The 23,251-nt window shown below is 33.8% G+C and overlaps 1 pseudogene; it reads right to left on the bottom strand.

Annotated features, from left to right (window-relative positions):
• Positions 1-652: 652 nt before the first annotated feature.
• Positions 653-5,771, bottom strand: LOC149568268 (nucleosome assembly protein 1;4-like; annotated as a pseudogene).
• Positions 5,772-23,251: the final 17,480 nt, after the last annotated feature.

Consider the following 23,251-nt stretch of genomic DNA (forward strand, 5'->3'; position numbering starts at 1 on the left):
ACAAGAAAGATATTTGCTACTCAGATAGCTATAATGCAAATATTGTTAAGACTTGGAGAAATATCAATGTTGAATTCATCCTATGTTAAGGCTTGGAGGAAAGCTAACTTAATTCAATACGATCTAATCCTATAATTAACAAAATTTTGAAACATGATTTTCATTAGATTAAAAAAGTAGTCAACACTCCTACACATAACATCATCTCTTTGTTCAACAATAGTTTCCATCTAAAGAAAGATGCTGGAAAAAATGTATGATATGAAGGAACTATCTATGAACATACCTAGAAATATACTTCAAGATCAGCACCTATAAATTTGCATTTGCACTCAATCGCCTATTGCTAATGTTTGTAGACTCTGTACTACTGCTTGTACTCAAATGGTTGCTATTAAACCCATTCACCAAAAAATTGACTCTAATTTAATCCTATTCCTAATCATAATCTTCTGAAAAGTAAACCCCATAATAAATACCAACCCAGACTTGGAAACTGCCAAACCCTTAACAAATGCTTACCTAGAATCTAGGCTGGATTTTAAATCCACACAGCTACATTGTTGCAAAAAGATAAATAAATGTTTAATTTTATGCCAAAATTTGAGGAACAAGCATAAATTTTTGAGCATGACATAATCAAGCAAATTGTCTAAGCGCTTTTATGGCCATTTTCTTCCCCTTCATGATCTTCATCCTCTTCCTCACTCCCATCATCATCTTCATCAGCATTGTCATCATCTTCAAATATACATTCATCATCATCATCTGCTTCCCCAATGAACCAAGAAACTGCATGAGGGATGAGTTTATCCTTAATTGTTGATCTACAAAAAACACATAAAATCAATGAAACTTGGTACCTAGAAGGTACATAAACCCAAATAATTTGCAATGGATCAAGAACAAACCCAATCTCATAGTCTTGCTCCATCATATCTTGTAATTCCTCAGCCTATAAACCACCCCATAAACTTATCAGAACACAAATACAAGATGCCAAAAAATGTATTCTTTGAGAGCTAAAGACTGCAGCAATAAAAAAAAGTTTGCTCATCATTACTCATAGCATCATCATCAACATCGTCATCTTTAGGAACCTTGAGTGGATCAAATAAATTGAAGAAACTTGGGCATTGCTCAATTTGTCATTGGTTTTGCATTATTCACTCCATTCTTAGGCTTCTTCTTCATGATCTTTCAAGTTAGGTTCTTACCAAGTAACCAATCAATTTTAGTTCTATGTGTGAAATAACATCACTACATGAATGAAGAAATTCACATAATCTAATTAGCAAAAGGAGATATTTGCATTTGACTTACCCTACTAAACGATCCAGGATAGGTTCATTTTCATCTTCCATGTAATATATCTTTGTTAACTGCATTTCACAAAGGAAATATGATAGCTTAGGAAAGTAATGAATATATTAAGAAATTGAAAGATAAAATAGACATTGAAAGTGTTCCAAGGGCACTAAAATGTGAGTACTTACCACATAATTCTTAAAATAAGAATTCTCATTGAAAAAGAACCCCAACTTGAAGCCTTTCTCACCCTTGTCACTGTCAGGGTGAGAACATTGTATATCCTCCAAAAACTTCAAGGCACCTTCATCACATTGTGTAATCTATTTATTATTAAAAAAAGTTAGTAAATTCACTGCATTTTGAAGATAGGTAATATTGCTTGGTATAGCCAAAGTGAGTATTGGATACAAGGAAAAGGAGCAACATCCTACTTGCATTGCCAAAACATCATTATTCTTCATAGCAGTTAGCCAAAATTCAGGAACGCCCTTTTCTGCCACAATGACAAAGATATCACAATAAGTACTTCCCACCAAATATCACAGATCAAATGAATCTTGAATTCAAAATAGTTATTACATACCAGCATCATCTTTCTTTGAATCTTCCTCCTCTTTTTTATCATCTTCAACATCTACTACTCCATTCACAATGTCATATCACTGCAATGGAATATTTCATTACAAGAATATAGATTATGGAGTGTCGAGCAGAATCAAAAAGTTTTTACCCTAAGAGCTAAACATCGTTTAGAAAATTTTGTACTGAGAATTGTAAACTGAAGTAGTTATTTTGTCTCTTTAATTTCTTACCAACATATAATTATCCAAGAGAAAGATCTGAATAAAATATAGTTTATTACAGATCAAGTTGCTGCTAAAGGATTGTAGAAGTTCCATCTATGCTTTAAGGATGTCATGTCATAGAACCAAAAAGAATTTCCTATTATGATATTATCCTATTTGCACTTGTTAGACATCATCTATTCTTCCATTTTCTTGTTCTTATTCTGATATATTTTATGGTCAACACTGAAAACTCACCTACAGTGTAAACGAAGAAGACTCGCATCTCACAATATTTGTTAGAATGCACAACATATTTAGTTGGGGATGAAATCTAGGTTATAAGAAGGAAAGACATTATGAAACAGAATAGATAAGGTTACGTGGGAATCATAGGATAAAAATAAATTCTAGAGAATGCTGAGGAAACTGCACAAGTGAAACAAGATATTGTTATTTAGGAAATTCTCTGTTATGAATCATGCAAATAGAAGATGCAATAATAATGAAAAAATAGCATCTCAAAAAATCAAAGATACAACAGATTAGATCATATAGGAATCCTAGAGCAGAAAGACAATCAAGAATATGACAAGGAAATGTTGCATAGGGGATGCTAGATATTGTGTTCTAGGCAAGTCGATCTATAATGAATCATGTGTTGTTTGACCCCAAAATTGTAACTAATAAGAATAAAGTAGAAGTAGACAGCAGCATCTGGTAATATCTATATAATGAGTATGAAGTACCTGACTCAAATTATCAACCTTTTTGATAGCTTAATATCAACCAATTATGTAAATAAATATATACAAATTTGCAGGTTCCAATCTATTAGAATAAACCTATTTAAGTTTTAAATGGTTTAATGTACGTAGCAAGAAGACAGCAGCATCAAGTAAAATCTCAAATATGAAAAGTACTTGACTCTCATTGTATATATCAACTACATGTGTGAAAACTCCTATGAGTAAGCAAGCTTCAATCTATTGGACCAAGTTTTCTGATAAAGATAACAATATACAACAGTACCTGAAAATTCAGTAATTGCTTAGAAAAGCAAGAGATCAAGAGATAATATGAAGCTTTCAATTTTGAACACCCAAAAAAAACACTAAACATAGATACCTTCTTGTAAAAAGGTTCATTAAGCTTTTGATACTTGGCCTCTAATGCAACTTTTTCTTCAAAAAAATCAGTCTCTATCTCCTTATGTTTACCCTTTATTGGCAGCACAAAAATCATAAATCCCTTTTCATGAATATATTTACACAAAAAATCACAATCTAAACATATCAATACCTATAGATCTTGTAATGCCTCCACTCACTTCTTTACTTTGTGAGGAGGTGATTCAATGTAGCTTGACGAGGTACTAACAAGATTCTATAGCTTGTCCTGAAACATATCATGGAAGAGTTATTAAATCCAATGATAACTAGAAATTTCTATTATAAACCAGATTCTATCCAGCAAAGGCATTGCCAATTTATCATGGGCCTTAGAAATTTTACTTCCACATAGAGATGGATGAACAGAGAATTTGCCCATGTTCTTACAATACAAAGGCAACCATCCTTGAGATTTATGTTTAGAAAATATTTCCAAAAAATTCTTGATATGATTATAGTAGAAATTTCCCTTGGAAAAATTATTAATGCTATTGAGACACTTTGGTATAGAGATGTGTGGTGCTCATATGACTTTATATGTTACCATGAAAACCTATTGATATTTAATTATAATAATTGTTAGAGTAGTTGTTATCATATATTCTTAGTATTTAATGATTATTAATTCATATTAATGTAATATCTAAACCAGAATTATCTCATATATACATCAAAATTAATAATATTTTATAGAATTTATCTTTGTAAATGAATTGCATACTCCAACTTAAGTTAAAATTGTTAATTTCGAGAAAACATCTGGAAGATCCCAAGAAGGAACATTAAAATAAGAATAATCAAGAATCAGGTATATGGGGTCTTCATACCGAAAAAATGGCATACTCATCTTATCTCCATCCCCATTTCCTAGTGACCAAGGGTTAAATCCATTATGCTTCAAGTTATACAATTATTTTATATTAAATATTCAGTTTGATGGCAAGTAAAGTGATGAGTTTAGGGGCAATATCAATTGGGCAGGGGGCACAACATTAGGTACATGAGTTATCCTTGGCTATAGCCTATGACTCCAAGCTAGATGCACACTTTTGTTACTGATACACCCTAACACAACATTGCCCAAGGATTATTTAAATTATTTTGTATATTACCTTATTATATACTAAGTCGATTGAGGAGTCAAGGAAAAAGAGTATACCAATGCATTTGCTTAATTTCATTAGATTTCTAAAGTTCATGCTTATATTGAATAATGGTTCTGAATTAAACTATGTATGCAACATACAGTAGTAATTTTTTAGATTACACTCCATGATCCATCATCAAGAGGAAGAGAAAAAAAAAATTGTATAAAAAAAATTGTGGACATTGTTCAATCTAGAAGCATTATTCAATGTATTTTCTAGTAAATAAGGATACAAAAAAACTAAGAGAGGGAACCTTGTGACAGCTTTTCTTATCATCTACTTACTACAAAGTGAGTTACTTTACTTAAGAGTGGAATCAAGAAAACCAAGTACAACTAGCATAAGGTTTTGTTCTATGGGATGTCCCATGATGATCAAATGGTTTCCCTATTTAGGTGGTCAGAAATAACATTTTGTAAAATCAAATGCAAGTAGCATATGTTCCTTACTGCTTCAATAGGACAAATTGTGAAAAATGCAATAACTAGTATTATAATAGATTTTTTTGGTACAATGGAAGAAGAATAAATTGATTAGCATTGTAGTTGAAATCCCAATTCGTGGGCAGTAGTTTGTAATCCAAAATAATTCATACTAGTTGTGAAAAGCACAATAACTTAAATTATAATAGAAATTTTTGGTAGTATGGCAGAAGCATACCTTGATTAGCAGTGTAGTTACAGTCCCAATTTATTGGCAGAAGTAGGAAATTCAAAAGAATGACCATAGATTAGTAGTGCAATTACAATTCCAATCCGAGGACAGTAGTCTGTGAATCCAAAAGAACTCATATGAATTGTGAAAAACACAATATCTGCTGTTATAATGGAATTTTTTGGTAGAATGGCAGAAGCATACCTTTATTACCAGTGCAATTACAATCCCAATTCATGGAGAATAGTTTGTGAAGCAAGATGTTTTCCACCTATTGGTGCTCTCAGAAAAAACAAGGTTAGTATCATCATTGTTTCGCATTGGATGGACTAGCCTGATCATATGGGCTTGACAAATCCAAACACATGAATTAATAAGAAATTTATATTCTATTTTTCTACAATCTTTTTAAATATTGCATTTTTATAGACAGTCCACAAAGCACCGGATTTAGAATGCACTTGAATGATCTGGGCAACAAACTTTGCCTCAGATAGCATCGACATTGAAAAAAGTTGATTCGAATTAACCTGCCCTGCTCCATTTATTGCTTCTATAGTTTGCAAAACTAAAAGCCTAGGCCTGATTAACTTGTCCAAACTCATTGAAAATAGATGTGAATGCTTTTCCACAAATTCTACAGAGAGTTTCATGTGATTGAGCATAAAGTCCATTTTTTTCTTGACGCTTTCCTCTGGCATTGTGAGAATCAAAGGGAAAACCCTAACTACCTGCAAGAGGTTGCAAAGTTGAAGATTGTCTATCCTAGCCTATAACACTTTAATAGGAGTTATTTCCACCATGATCACAACATATTTGTACATTTTTCCTTCCTTGTGAATGTCAATAGTTCAAATGAGATCAAGTTGCTATGGGGTCAGAGAACTGTGCCTCAAAACACGAGGAATTATCGACAAAAACATGGTGAGCTCCATTGCATGAAAACCAAAACCCTCCCAAAGTTTTTTGCAAGCAATTTCCATGAAGAAAGTAGTAGTTCCTAATTGCTCTTATCAACAAATCATTTGCCAAAAATACAGTCTTGAGAACCTCAATGTTGGAGCGAAGGACTTCTAGCTTTGTTGTTAAGATCTGAGGCAGCCCAAATACAATTTTGCTTAGATTTTCCCTCCAAATGTTGAAATCTCTTAGCAGTTGAATCTTTGGCTCCAACACTCTTTCCGCAGTTGTGACCAAAAGCGTGTGCTGAGATTTGATTATGTTTATAATTTTCTTGTCATTGCATGAGTATGGACTAAGCATTGGTCAAAATTTTGACAAACATGAGCAAGAATTTTTATTTATTTTTTATTTTCCTTCCATATTTCGACCAATCTAAAACATTTTAATAGATGGTCTAAAATTTTGGTCTACAAATGGGGTCAAATGTACTAGTGTATTTGATCAAAATGATCCATAAACTCTCGTATCCCTTCATCTTCTCCTTTTCTAAATTGGAAGAAGTTGCACAGCAGTGAATACACATCTACTATTGGTCTAGACCTTGCAAGAAATCTTCCTTCCAACACCTTCCATCATGAGATGCACCCATTCTCCATGTAGTGAGACCATGCTATAATTGGGCCAACCAAAGACTCAACAAAGATTCTTACAAACACATTCTCTTCCACAACTCTAAGTACTACACATGCAATACTCAAGGCTTAGATATGTTGTTCAAGATCCCCATTCTTTACTCCTGAAAACTTAGGAAAATGTCTTCTTGATCCTTCTAGTAGGGTTGTATAAGATGATAGAGAAAGAGGACCAAAATGGGATTACCAAGGTTGAACTATCAGCATAGCCATAAATACAAACTAGACCTTCAAAAACCAATAGATTCAGGTTCTTTAAAGAGAGTCACCATCCTCCATCCTCAAGGAGGAACCTTTAGATTTTTTAGAATAACACCAATGAGACTAGACTTTGATCCTATCCCTAGCTGAGTCACCAAAAATATTGGTAAACAGTTTTTCCCTCCCCTTGAATTAGGTTTATCTTGACTCTAGTGTTGAGATAGTGGGTGTTGCACACATTGCACAGTATTGTTATATTTTATTATATTATTTTTTTATGTAATTTTGCACCTAGATGGATATGTAACACGTAAATTTTCCAATGGGATATACTTGATGAAATGTATTGTAACATTATGATAATATTTCATGTAATTATTTAATATTGGGGAAAAGAATTAAATTTCCAATATTAAATGTGGGGTTAAGGGGTTGTTAGGTAGCACATGGTTTATGTAATACCACTTGGTGGTTTTGTGGGACTTGCTACTATATAAATAGCTAAAAGGGTAGTTGTTGGTGTGTGGGGAGTGAGAAGACGAAGGTAAAAAAGGAAAGAGTTGAGCGGGACAAAGCTTGAGAGGTTAGTCAAGGGAGCATTTGTGAAGATTGGAAGCATTGCATGGGATGTGTGGATTCATGCATGTTCACATAGTTTGTTCAGTTGTAGCTATGGCTTTAAAGGCTTCCATGGTTGTATTGCAATGGTATTTTTGTTGAATAATACATGGTGATGGATGCTTTTGGAGGCTAGGTTTTCTCCTCAATTAGGGTTTCCCAGGTATATCTTGTGTTACAATTTTGTGGGTTTCTTATCTATTCTCTTGCATGTGGATTTCAATTGCATATTTATTTTAGATCTATTATAGGTTATGTGGAAATGGTTATATTCTATGTTGCAAATTTCCTTACAAGTGGTATCAAAGCTATAGTTTTATCATTGTAACCCTAGATTGAGTTCATGGGAATGCATGAGAGGATAAAAGAAAGGGAAAGATATATGGGTTATTTATTGTAGATCAGAGGGTTTTTGATTTTCTATAATGATGGGATATTGGTAGATTTTGGGCATGTGAAATTGTTGGACAAAAGGATTTTTTTTGATGTTTCATTTAAATGAGGATTTTAGGGGGAGCTTTTAGAAATGACCTCTTAGGTTAAAATAAACCTCTCTATTGAATCTGGGTTGACATTTCCATAAATTTTGATATATAATATACCATAGTTTGGCCATGTTCAGAGGAAATGAATGAGTTGTTAGTTTCAGCCTATGATGGCCATTAAAATTAATCCCTTCAAAAAATTTCATCAAAAAAAAATCATAGTGAAAATGGTAAAAAGATTGTCTTAGTAAAATGGCCATAACTTTCTCTCTGAATATCAAATTTTAAAGTTCTTATAGGTGTTGTAGGTTTAGTTATGTGATTTTGAAATTTTATTAGGTTTAAGAGCCCAAAAGTTAGATGTTATTTATTTTGAACACAAATTAGGGCATAACTTGGGCATACGAAGTTAGATTTTGTACTTTGAGTAGTCACAGGAAAGCTCTTGGAGAGATCTACACATTCGTTCAGATTTGGTGTAGGTTTGGCATGGTTTATTTGGTGATATATTAATCTAAATAGTTTATGGTATATATTGACTATGGTAATATTGTGAGTTTATGATATTGTATATTTTGGAGATTTGGATTTGATGTCATTTTATACTTAGTTCATATTTCATATTGGTCTCATGATGATATGGTTATCAATATTTGGTTTGGATATGTATGATGAATTGTTGGGTCTACAAATTGTGCAGTGTTGTAAGTGGTCTATACTTATAGGTTGCATTTATGGTTTGGAAATAGGTTGTCTTTGCCCATTGATCTTTCATTATTGGTGCATATTCAAATTGGTGGCTTGGATTTGGGTTGTTTATGCCCTAAGTCACATGATTTTCTAATTTTTTTCTTCATGTAGAAGGGATGAGATTTTTTTACCAGGTACAGTCCTTGTGGAGGATTGTGGTTGACTATTTTATGCTATCAAGTTGGATACTTTGAGAGTCAGATGCTCAGTTCATGGATGTGATCATGGATGTGATCATTGTGCGATGGATTTTGGCATGACATGATTGGATAGATAGGAACATCCTTGATGTTCATTGGTTTGGATTCCTAATTTGTTATGGTGGTATATCTTCTTGGTTGAGGATCATGGTTATTTGGTTTCTTTTGAGGAGCTCATGATGTGTACTTTGAGTTCTTGGATGGTTTGATACCTTGGTTGATTCTCATGGTTAGAGGATTGATTTTTCATCCTGATTTCATGGATAGCTTGGATACACATTTTAGTGGGAGCTTGTGAAAATGATGGGGTGACAGTACAAGATTAGTTCTTAGTTTAGTTTATGTCTTCCTAATTTGAAGATCTTAGTTTCACTTGGTATTGACACTTTGGTTGTATTAGTGTAGACCTGGAGGATATTCATGTAGGAGATGGATTTTATAATGCCATAGGTGACTTGGTACCATGGTTGAGTGGATTTTGTTGGCATTGATATATTTATTGAGTGTTTACAGATGTTGGAGATTTGTCTTAGATCCTATTGCTGCAGAAGCATCTTTGACATTTGCATGGTGCACTTGTTATCTTCATGGTGTGTGAAGATGGTTAGATCTTAATGACTCATTGGGTTCTTGGTTATCTTCATGGTGTGCAAAGATGGTTCTTCATGGTATGTGGAGATGATTTTTTTTCTTCATTGTATGTGGAGATGGTTGCATCTTGTGGACTAATGGGGTTCTTTCTAAATGTGTGGTTTATGCTTTCATTTGATATGTTATCCTTGGTGTGAGGATGGTTTCATTATTATGTCATGATATACTCTTGATACACATTTAGAGTTTTGAAAAGTTATAGTATGTTCATATGGAACATGTTATCTCTTTGGTTGAGATGATTTAGATCATGTTGTCATGTTTATGTTCTTGAGGCCATCGTTGGAACATTTACATTGATCTTGGATAGTTTCTTGGTATTAAGTACATTGATCATAAGCTAGATACTTCATGATATTTCTATGTTGTGTTCAGAGTTGGCATGGATTGATTGGTCATAGGTACTCATGGATACTTAGACAGTGGTGATGTTGATTTCTCTTGGACTAGAGAAGTATTTGTTGGGATGGTTGATGGTTTTAGCATGAAGTCTGAGGGTAATTCACCTAATATGAACTTGAGAAGAGATTATTCTTAGATTAGTCTTGGTTTGAGACTTGGATATCTTGATGAGCATTCTCATTCCCTACTCGGCGGTTTGCTACTTGCGAGGTATAAGCCCATTGTTTCTCTCAGGTGCATTTTATTTATGCTTGTCTTTCATGGATATGGATCTTGAGCTATGTTACATGAGTTAGTTCTAGAGGTTTTATTTGAGAGATGGTTTAGCATTGGTTATCTCCATTTTCATATGTTGTTATTCTAGTTGAGTTTGGGAGATGGTTTTATATTGGGCATATTCCTTGGATTAGGAATACTTTATGAGTTTGATCTTCTTGTGAGAGGCTTACATCCATGATTAGTTATATGGTATGATTTGGGTGTTGTTGTGGCTTCTTGGTTGGGTTTGTATGGAGGAGATCATACTTGCACAGTTTACATCTAAGGTGTGTTTATAAGGAAATGATACAGGTTATGATTGGCATGGTTTCTCTTTGGCCTTGGATATCTTCCTAGATGTTCGGTTTTTCTTATTTTGGATTTGAGATTGGTTAGAGATTTTGATCACTAATTTATGTTCATATATGTCATGTGAGAAATGTTTTTTGTTCATGTATGTCATGTGAGAGATGACATAGTTATTCCTTTGTCTCTTTCTTCTATTGGTTGTGGAGAGCTTGTGAGAGCATTGGAGATTGGTTATGAGAGTTTTTCTTGCATATTATTGGTCTATGTGTTGTGGATGTCCTTGAGACTACATGGATTCACTTCTTTGAGATGTTGTGAGTGGATCGGTTATAGATTTTACATTATCTTTTGTGGTGGGAGCTTCTTGGTATATATGTAGTGGGTATTTCTCTTGAGGCTTGTGATTCCAAGATACAAATTGGATATGTTGGTGATGTGAGATTCACTTGGTATACCTTTAGAGGTATGAATAGTTAGATGGGTTTAGCACTTGCTCTGGGTGCTATTTTAGCTATGGATATTTTAACAACTACGGATACATGTGATTACATTTGGATTAGGTTTATTGTGCTTGACATCTTAGTTGGTACAGGATTTTATGATCTTCTAATGCAACAAGTTGGGTGGCTTTCTCTTTGGATGGCTTTTATGTATGTCTAGTGGCACTGGCATAATAGGAGGTGAGATCATTCATGTTGGAGATATTGGATACTTTGATTTTGTTGTGGGTACTAGGATGGAGCACTTCATGTACTTTGATCCATGATGGTGGATGTGCTAAGAGAGATTATTCCCTTGTTCATTTATGTGGCTATAGATTGACCCTATGCAATGTATACAACAAGTGGGAGATTGTTGAGATAATGGGTGTTGCACACATTATATAATATTGTTATAATTTATCATTGTATTTTATTATTGAATGCTACACCTAGATGGATGTGCAACATGTAAATATTCCAATGGAATATACTTGATGAGTTGTATTGTAACATTGTGATAATATTTCATGTAATTATTTAATACTGGGAAAAAGAATTAAGTTTCCAATATTAAATGTGGGGTCTAGGGGTTAGGTAGCACATGATTTATGTAATACCACTTGGTGGTTTTGTGGGACATGCTACTATATAAGTATCCTCAAGGGTACTTGTTGGTGTGTGAGAAGTGAGAAGAAAAAGGAAAAAAAGGAAAGAGTTGAGCGAGACAAAGTTTGACAGGTTAGTCAAGGGAGAATTTTTGAAGGTTAGAAGCATGGCATGAGATGTGTGGTTTCATGCTTGTTCATATAGTATGCTCAGTTGTGGCTATGGCTTTGAAGGTTTTCATGGCTATATTGCAATGGTATTTTTGCTGAATAATACATGGTGATGGATTCTTTTGGAGGCTAGGTTTTTTCCTCAATAAGGTTTTCCTAGGGCATAGCTTGTGTCACAATTTTTTGGGTATGTTTCCTATTCTCTTGCATGTAGATTTCAATTGCATATTTATTTCAGATCTATTATGGGTTATGTGGAAATGGTTATATTCTATGTTACAAGTTTCCTTTCATCTAGATGCCCAGAATGTGAGGAAACAAAAGGATTTCACCAAAAAATGGATCAGTGTATGTGTTATATCACTTCCTTCTAAATTATAAGATACAATTGCCCTATGTATAAGATATACTTGGAATTATGTCTTTATGTGATCAAAAGGGTAACTAGGGGTATGTTGTTAACTTGAGAATAGAAGAGGCTAGCTAGGATGCTCATAGAGATAACCAACCTAGGCGAGGTTTTAGGTCTAACATTAACTCTAATCCTACTCCTAAATTCATCTAAGACTATGGGATGCAAGGGCATGTAATAGAAGAAGAAAATCCATAGCCCTCTGTGGCTCTCTAATCAGTCAAGGTTGTCCAGTGGAAAACTCCTAGCACACTTTAATCCTAACTTCACATTACAAATGCAGAATGTTGTGCAACTTTGGAAAAGAGAAAAAATACCTATGAAAGATAGCATTTTGACCAAGCATACTATTAACACTACACTAACACTCCAATTATCCCAAATACTAATAGCTTCACAAGTACATGTTCTACAATTCTTGAAAGACTAGCTTACATGCATGTTAGCTCAAGAAATGAGAGACAATGATAGGAAAAATAGTAACCAACCATCATCAAATTCCTCCCTGCAACCCTTCAGGTCTCACTTAATAATCTCTACTCTGGGGGAAGAATAGCAGGGTAAATTGTTTATCCTTTATATTAACTTTAAAAATTACATATATAGGCCCCCTCTTAGGGTCCTTGGCAAATTACAATCCAATTATTACATCATCAAAGCATGTGAATCACTCAGCAAATCATTAGTTAGCCATTACAATCATTTACTTGAAGAAATAACAAGAAAACCCTCGAAATGTAGTATACACATCATGTTAATCTTCTTGGCGATATCTTCAACATTTGGTTCTAATCTCGTGGTACTTTTGAGAACACCTAGTGATTGTTGATCTTCAAGAAGCTTTAGAAACCCCATGAAAATCTATGTTTCCTTCATATTCTATTATTGGTGCCAAAACTTGTATTTCATATCCTAACAGTCATAGTAGGTTTGAATCTCCACCATCAATATCCTATTAATGATCATGATTTAAATGTGGCAACCCTTCCATCTACCTCAAAACTTAACTGTGTTCAAACTATTGTGAAGTTGCGATCAACCATTTTCGCAACATCACATCCCTCCAGACTAACCATGACTTTAACCTTGTGAACTCACAAAAAATACAACTTAATCCTTGTCACCTCTTTGAAACTGCCCATCATATAATACCTTTAAATTGTGTGATGATGCGATGACTAACTATTATCTTATTTCACAGCTTCACCACCTTAACTTTAGGTTGACTTTAATAGCTTGCAATGATGTGATAGCCTTTGAGCTTTAACTATCATTTCATTCTTTGCATCCTCACAACTTGAAAAGTCTTAACTATTTTTCCACCCATAATGTTGTTGTAATCATCATGATTTTAACTATCACCTTGTGCACAACTTTGTAACCTAACATTTTAACTCCCCTTTAAATGGTGTGATGTTGTGATTCCTCTTATTCACCACTTCACTACCTCCCTTTACTAACTGCAGTGAAGTAGCAATGAATATACACTAACCATGTTCGCACCTTCACAACATTAAAACTAATTATTATTTCAAATTTAAAAAGTAGAAAAATGTTTTGAATCTGACTGCATCGCTTCTTCAAAATTGTTAATCACTTATCATCTTTATCTCTTATGATGTTGCGATCACTTTTTTGATTGATAGTCTCTTCACTTTGCAACTTCGCAACTTGAAATCCCTTAACTACATTACCACCTGTGATGGTTCATTTCTCCATATCATTTAGTGAAAAACTTTATATATGGCCTCCTTTACCCATCACTATAACTATTATTGATAGCCTCATTAGTCATTGCCACAACATCTTACTATTTAGTCTTCCCTCCAATGGGATCATCTCTATAACCTATGTTGATAAAATCATCGTCCATTGGTATAACTAAGTTTTTCTCATTCAACTATCAATGATTATTGTAGGTTGTGGCAATGGATATTTCTAATCGCTCATCATTGTAACCAAGTTTTGTCTCCTACATTTAGTGGTAAGCTTGATTGATATGACCTATGTCAATAACTTAATCAAACATCCATTCCTCGTCACTCATAATTGTAACAAAGTTTCATCTCCTATGCTTGGTGATGATCGTTATGACTTATGGAAATAGACTTTTTTGATATAGGAAAATGTATTATGACAATAATATATGTATGTGGCATTCATTCATTCATTGTTGACCTTTCAACTACTCCACAGTGTAAATCTTCATGTACAACATCATATATTGATTTGCATCCCATCTGACGGCCTGGACTTTATCTCCAAGGGAAGTTGACTTTTTAACCAGTGATGTGGACCTCCAAATGTTTTTTGCATCACTAATTTGATTTCAACTTTCATTCTCACCATCTTTGAACAAGGTATTTTTTATTGCTAAGTAAATTGAGCATTTCTAAAAGTTTTTGTTGCCTCCTCTATATTTGATCAGATTGTACTCACTACAACTTATTTCCACAACCTCATGGTTGATTCCAATGAGTTCATTTTGCTTCCTTTGAACATTAGATATGAACTTATTTCCTTTGACCATTTTCTTCTTGTTGCCACATTCATTTGTGTTCATGTGATCTTTCTCCAATTGAACCTATCTTTTAGGATGAGTCTTTATTGAACATACATTGGAGTTTATCAAATAGCCAGCTTTCTTCTCATCTATGGGATATCCTTGACACTTACACACCCTCTTAGATACACTTATCAGACAAATAAGAATTGAATTCCTACTTGGTTGAGCTTTGAATGGGGAGAGATGAGATGGAAAGCCTTCGTAGTCATCACCTGGACATGGTCATTGACCTAATTGGACTTCACTTGACAATAAATTGAAGTTCAAAATATAGGGGAACTAAAATCATGGCAATGTAGAAACAAGAAAATATGTTGTAACAATATTCAAACGCACTATAGAAATGCTAAAATGTGCTATAGAAATGATCAAATGTGCTGAAAAAGTGATCAAATGCACTAGTGAAATGATGAAATGCTCTACAAAAATGATCAAATGCACTTCAAAAATCTGTGAATGCGCTAAAGCCCTACAAACAAAAAGATATCAAGTAGCAAACAAAAAACTAGAAATTATGCAAAAGCGCAACAAAACTAACTTAATGCACTAAAAGACAAAGGAAAGGAATAGTCTTAGTATTCAAACACACTACACAAACTTGAACAAGTGCTAAAACAAAGTGTAGAAGATCCAAAATGCTATTCAAATGCACTATTTTTTTCTATATACACAAAAATCAAGTAAATATGATAAATCCAAAAATTTGGAGCTAGAAACTAGCTCAAGCTACATTATGGGAATAATAAATGTGTGCATAAAATATGGACACACTTGTATAAACAATTACACTTGAGAGAAGCCATGGAAGAGGGAGTCTCAAGAAGTGGCTTATAACTTCCTATCTATGACATGCAAGAACTATAAGATGGTGGCTCTCAAATGAACCTAGATTAAGAAACCCTTGCAAGGTGCATTATAGAATAGAAGATTCAAAGAGTAGATGAAAAAATACCAATATCCAAGAATCAAGAGTGAAGTGTAATGAAAATGCAAGCTATTCTAAATGACATGCAAGATAAATAAGAGTTACAAGAACCACCTAGTTAAGTTATGTGATCTAAAGTAGAGCATAAAGATAATATAAGGTAATGCAAAGGAGAGAATGAAGACTAATATAGAATGAAAGAAGGCTCCATGTGATCCAAAATCACTAAGAAATCCTATAGCATAACAACAACATAAACTAGAATAATATGAGAGAGAGTTAGGAGATAGCCTCATTTTAAAGAGAAGGGATGATAGAGAATAAGAGGCAAAATCTATGATAGAGAATGACTCTCATGTTGACTTTGTGTACAATAATCTCACCTAAACAAGATCAATGTGATATTTAAGAGGAAAAATATTTGTAAAGGAAGAATGAAGATTCCACCACCTTGGAAAGTGTGCACCTTATATGAGACAAAAATGCCTTTTCTTTTATTTTTAAAATAAGAATAATGCTTTTCATGTGCACACTTAGGATAAGTGGGATTTTGGGGATTTATTTAATTAAAAGGGGGAAATTTATTTTAATTAAATAGGAACTTAGGATAAGGTGGTTAAACCATAGGTTATAATCAAATAAATAATAAAAGTGATTATTTGATCAAGAATAAGTAATAAATAAATTAAGAAAAAATGCTAGAAAGGGAGCTCATAGTCTAGATGACCATTTTTGAGTCATTACAATATCTAATATAATCTTCCCTTACCTCTACATCTATCTCTAAGAACCAAATAGCTCTTGTAGGTTCATGTATAAAACTATCACATGCTACACTCATAGTCTCCGAATTAAGTCTAGCGATGGATTTCAAAGCAACTAACACATTTGCAACATCTTTCTTGGTATCCTCTTTATCAACTCTGATAGTGTGAGGATTACTAATTCCCTAGTGTATCATATGGTTGCTTTTAGATATTATATCCAAAGAAGTGACCATTCTTTCCTTCTTCCTATTTGGCCTCCTTGTTAATGGTGTAGAAGGATTTTGTCTAACAGATGCACTCAATTGATTTGATTGAAGGAAATATTTGTCAAAATTAGTAGGGACACTCATAAGCATATTAAAATCCTCTTCATCATTCAAATCAGTGACCTCATAAAAAAGGTTGTCATCTTTTTTCTTATGTGTCATTGCAATTGTGTTTCCTTCAACCAGTCATTCCTCACAATGCTTTCTAGATCATTATAATAGTGGAATGGTTGCCTCTTGTACACTTTTGCAGACCTAAACTATTTTCTCTACAAGTAGGCATAATTATAGAATTAGATATTTTTATTTCGCTAGAATTGAAAAATACTTTGAAGCATATAGTACTTTCAAAAGTGTTAATCTTATATTGGTTTTGACAAGGTAGTGACAAAACACTTAGTCATTATTTAGCAGAATTATAGTGCAAGCCAAGTGACCAAAGCAAGCCAAGCAATCAATGCGAGCTAAGTGATCAAAGCATGTTGAGCATAAGGTGTCAAACAATACATGTCAATTAATATACATAGTCAGTGTTGAGCACCAGTATGTTCTGAGTAGATAGTGAGTGTTGAGTCACTCAGGAGCTAAGTAAAAAAAGTATGTAAAGTCATTTAGGAATTGAGTTATAGCATTGAAGATACTGTGAATGTTGAGCATCAAAGACTTCAATTTTTGAGTAAATAGTTTTGCACAAAGTTATTTTTAATGGCACAAACTTCTATGTAAACCATTTTACGACTGACTGAATGATTTTTTATGATTCTAGAAGATGTATATAGGTGTACATTATGAATCCCTATGTAGTACATGCAATCAATCAAATTGAGGGATGTTCTAGGTTGCAAATTGGATCAACCATAGCTATTGATTATCACCTAACCCTAGCCAACTTGTGTTTACTTAATGAGACAAGCCCTAAATAGTTTGTAATTTCATAAAGAAAGAGAAGGAGATGCAAGAGAGATGAATGCTAAGTGTAGAGAGCATTCATGGTGGCTATGGAGGTTGTGATGATGTTATGAATTGCAAAATCAATTAGAGAAAATAGAGCAAAGCAGTTAAAGGACAAGACAGATACATCTGATCAAGAGGATTAGGTACACATCAGGAAAGAGGAGATCTAATAACTAGTAGAGAGGTTCTAATCAGATCAACATTGACACATTCTAATAGGTGAATCATTGAATATCTCTTAACTGAGTAGTGTTAACAAGATTTTGTAAATCCTTTAATAAAGTGCTTGTTTCATTGCAAGTTTAAGTCCTCTAATGAGGCACACCTTTAGCAAGGTGTTGAAATCCTTTAATAGGGTGAGACTTAATAGTTTTTGTAAGCCTTTAATAGGGAAAACCTTTTACAACATAGATCATGGTTTATGGTCAAACTTCTTGCAACCTTCATTGGCTACACTTTACAATTGTGACAATAAAGATTTGTGGGTGTCATCCCCACTCCATTTTTAGCTTCTCATTGGAGGGTTACTAGGTAAAAAACTTATTGTGTTATGTGTTATTTATTTCATGCTATGGATGAACATGTGTAGTTAGCTATTTTAGTTTACATGGTAAATGATGAGATGGATGTGTGGTGAATGTTTTATGGTTGAAGTTTTAAGGTACCAATTCACACCCCACCCCCCCCCCCCCCCCCCCCACCCCCGAGTTTACTTTCCTCTTGTTAATTCCAAAAATTTGTACCAAAGCCCTATTCTATGGAAAGAAAAGCTTTGCAACTGAGGAAAGATCTTAAAGATGGAAGTCTACAAGTTGGGAAAGACTATTGAGAACTAGAAGATTGGAATTCAGCTTACCCTACACCAACTCATGGAAGCAAGAGATGAATTGTAGCGTTCATTGAAGAGAAGGAAAGAGATAAATATTGAGGAAAATGATACACATTACCAAGAGGAAGACACTAAGACACTAATGAATTGTTTGTAGATGGGAACTCAATAGATTTTGATGCAGCAATTGCAGATCCGATGGAAAAGAATGGTGTCCTAACTAAAGAGGTTAGAAATCTTAAAATAGAACAAGAATTCTAATTAGTATTACTATGTGAGGTGACCAAGAAAAAAAGAAAAGTTGAGGAAGAAAAAGTCATGATTGAAGATGACAAAAGAACACTAACCAATAGAATGGAAGAGAAGACATCTAAGGTACAAAGGATTTCTAACATGCAACTACAAACAATGAATCAAGTGATGATTGTTAATCATGAATTGAATGGAAAGGATATTGAGGTCACAACCCTAAAGTTACAAAATGAACAACTAAGGAATGAATTGAGAAAAATTTGGAATTTGTTGAAAGTTTTAACAAACCTAGTAAAGCCATCAAATACTTTGAGAGACTGATGAGATCTCCTAGATCTAACAATGATACTACTGGATTGGGATACACCAGTACTAAGGAAGGAGAATCATTTAAAAGTGGTGAACAAAGAAACAACAAAAGTAAGAACTAAAAACCCAATTTTCATAATTGTGGAAAGTTAGGTCGTATAAAAAATGTTTGTAGGAGAAACAATGTAAATCAAAACCCTTAGCAGAAATTCAAGGGTTATTGTCATAAGTGCAACAAGCAAAGACATTAGGCACATTTCAAGACCAATACCTTAAGCACATAGAGATCTGAAGGATATTTCCATAATTGTTAGAAGTATGGACATAAAGCATATGAATGTAGATCTAATGCCAATTGGACATCAAACAAGTAGACAAAGGTACAACACAATGGAAAATCCTATAATTGGGACTACAACACAAGGTATAGTTATCACTGTTGTCAAGAGTGTGGACATGTTCCTGAGAATTGTATTAGAACACATTTTAGAGGAAACTACAATAAATGGTTGAGTGAGACTACATGCTTTAGTTGTTTAAAGACTAGTCATATCAATAGAAACTATCCAACCAGATTACCAGTGTTGAGTAATGGAAACAATAAAGGCAAAGAAAAGGTTAATGTTGAAAAGGTCAAACTGTAGATGAACAAGACATGGATGAAGAGGGAAGATTACAACACATCAAATTTTGATGAGGTTGTTTTATTCAATGGATCAGGTGATCACATCACCCCCAACTGGAAAATAAAAAGGTATGTATGGGACTAATATTTCAATGTTATATTTTAATTAGTTCCAAGAATCTAAGTTCAAAAAAATTATATCTGCATGAATTAAGATGCAATGTATTGGTTAGAACCTGGAATAAATCTATAGTTTTTTTAGTTTTCATGTAGTTGTCTAGCATGAAAGGTTTCATAGTTACTACCAAGCAAGAATAGAATTTTAGTTGTTGTCAAGTTATAAAGGTATGGTAGTATTGGCCGAGTTTGCAATATGTATTGAGCATAGTAGAAATCATGTCTAAGCCGAGTGAGTTGGAAACCCTATATTGACTGAGCTTATAGTTGTGTAAACATTAAGCATTTATTACAAAATTTTGAGGGTTATATAGTCATTTCTTGACTCATTTGAATTTACTAGTGATAAAAGAGAGCATAGAAAGCATGAAGGTGAATTGTAATAGGAGATTCTTGAATTTGCAAACCAAATTCAACTGCAACTCAACATATTCATTAGATTGGAAAGGTATTTTACTAGTGTTGAGTTTCATTGGTTGAATTTTCACGAACCCTAATTATCAAATATAGAAGCTAGTTCTTCTACAAATGTTAGGAAGGAAGGAAAGGAAGTGTTTAATGTGCAATTAATTAGTAATGATATAAAATAATCACCTTTCTGAGAAATGCTTGAAATTGCATATAAGGGAGACTCATCTGGTGCATTATCAATGATACCGCCAAAATTCTTAATGATTTAGGATGTCAATTATTGTTATACAAGCAAAGTTGGAAGTATAGGAGACATGGAGATAAGGGATGTGTTTAGTTAGCTTTGTGTAGATGGAGTCTTAAAGGAAGAGAGTAAAATTGTAGAAAGGAAAGGGTTGACCCATGCCCTAGATTTCCTTAATGTATTCAAGACTGAATGGATAAAGATTGTGCTTAATAGAATACATGATGACTTCATATGGTTATAAAATGGGCCAATTAAGATCACTAAAAGTATTATCAACCAAGTGACAAGGTATCCTACCCTAGACAGACCTGGTAGCATGTGAAGTGATTCAAAAGAGATAACTGAGAAGAACACAAGTGCAATATGGAACAAGAGGAGGATGTCTATAGATTCTATTGCAGACCCCCTAATTACTTTTGTAGTGAGAGTGATAGCTCACAAGTTCTTTCAATCTAGCAGACCAAATAGTGTATCTTGCATGGCAGTAGATTTGGGATATAAAATAGTGAAGAGAGACCACACCTATGACCTTGTTGAGTTACAACTTCAGCAACTATCTAAAAATTTGGAGGCCATAAGGAAAACCAAGAGTGCATCTTGAAATTTTGGTTATTTGCTAGTTTCTATATTCTTTTATGTGCAAAACACATTCCTTACATTTGGAAAAGTTTCCTGAAAGACTAATAGGTCTATTATAGTGTAGATTGCAGAATTCATAAAGCAACTTGGAGATAACTTTGAGTCAATGATGACTACTTATTTTGAGGATTTTGAGAAATCTATGAAATAGATACTAAGGATTATTGTGTCACTAGTGGAGAAACATTACAATGATGTTTCCTTCTTAGTTAATGTTGATTATATATATTTGTGTTTATGTGTGTGTGTGTTTGTACGGGCAATTATTCCTAGGGTCAAATGGCTTAAGCCCTTGCCATATGAGATCGAGGTTGATGAGACATCTGTAACTATTACAAATCTAAAGGTAGAATAAATTGATAAAAGTGTCACCTCATTTGGAAATTATGAGGAAGCCAAGTCTAGAATTATAATTGACTTGAAGATAGCTTCTATGGTAAGAAAGAAGAATAAACTTGTGAAGAAGCTAAAGGAGAGATTTGGCGAAGGGGGAGAAGAAGAAGATGAAGAGGAAGAACAATTCCAAGCCCCTTTGGCAATAAATTAAGGTCAAGGAGAAGATGAGGAAGTAAATTAAGAAGGTGTTAAGAGAGAAGAAGCTGAGGAAGCACCCAAGCTACTAAGGAGAAGAAGAGAAAGGTTAACAAGCCTGAAGTGGAGAAACCAAAGAAGAAGCTTTTGAAAATTTCACAATAGAAGCCAACAATGTCTCCTACTAGGTGTAGCACAAGGATAGCCACTGAGAAAGTCAAGGTTTCTAAGAAACCTAAAGGAAAGAGGACTATTGCTTTAGTAGAGTTGAGTTAACTAGCAAAAAAGACATATGCAAGGAGGAAATACACTCTAGTAGCTGAGTCAGATGAGGAGAAGACATAATCTGATGACATGAGTCAATTTAAAGTTGTAAGATACAATCCCTCCTCTAACTTAGATAATTTGTGTGAAAATATAAAATCAGATGTAGATTTATTTGGTTTTGCACATATATATTTTGATGAGTTAGGAAAGGTTGAACAATGTAATACCCCGCCTGAAGATCCTTGGAACAAAGATTCAATTCAAGCCAAGATAAAAAAAAATTTAACAAGTATGAATGCACATGACAACATCATATAGGGATCACATAGATCACAATGGAAGACTTAGCCACCATCCCAGCAACCAACGAATCTTCAAATGCCACTACTAACCAAAACAACTGATGACAAAGAATGCATAATTGAATTTGAATCGAACACATTCTAAATTCAAAATGCGACACCAAAGGACTGAAGAATGCCTAAGAGGGTACCCCAAACAACTCCCAAAAAGTTTGGATCAAATTGAAAAGTTCCCACTACCTGCCCGCACAGGTCTTTGCTAAAAACCAGGCGATACTTTAATACAACACTAAAAAGTATCGCGCGACATTCCTAAAGAAAGAGGGTGATACTTTCAAGGACTAGGTGATACTTATCTTGAAGGCATGTGATACTTCAAGGGTATTGTATAATAATTCTTACAAGGAGGTGTGATACTAGAAAGTATAGCACAATATTTCTCCAAGAGGCATGTGATAGAATCAGAGGATGCACGATACAATTTCAATGGGCATGCGATACAATATTATATCACACCATGTTGATAAATGGTCACCCAAGAAACTCAAGAAAATACTTAAAGACAAACAAAAGATTAAAACTAAGTTCAAAACCTCCACACTGGAGAGTACTGGATCCACAATTTGAGGCTTAAACACTCAAACACACTACTGGAAGACATAATTTACATCTAACCATTTAACAAGCAGTAAAGAATGTACTTAAAGAAACATCATAGTGTACAAAAGCAACATCACAATAATTGAATAACTAAACTAAGCACATGGTTCCTCCCAACTGTTAATAGCATCATAAGACCATCATGGATCCTAGCCATCCCCCGTGCCTAACATCCCAAGCCACCGATCAGATCGTCAGTACTATCATAATAGGGATGTGACTACTAAAAAATGCTACAATATAAGCATAAGGAAATATAACATGCTAGTAGTAAAGCATAAGATAATCTTACAAGTAGATAACATCATCTATCAC

The sequence above is a fragment of the Cupressus sempervirens genome, chromosome 3, assembly GCF_028749045.1.
Source record: "Cupressus sempervirens isolate cs-2001-9-10 chromosome 3, ASM2874904v1, whole genome shotgun sequence".
In the NCBI taxonomy this organism is placed as follows: Eukaryota; Viridiplantae; Streptophyta; class Pinopsida; order Cupressales; family Cupressaceae; genus Cupressus; species Cupressus sempervirens.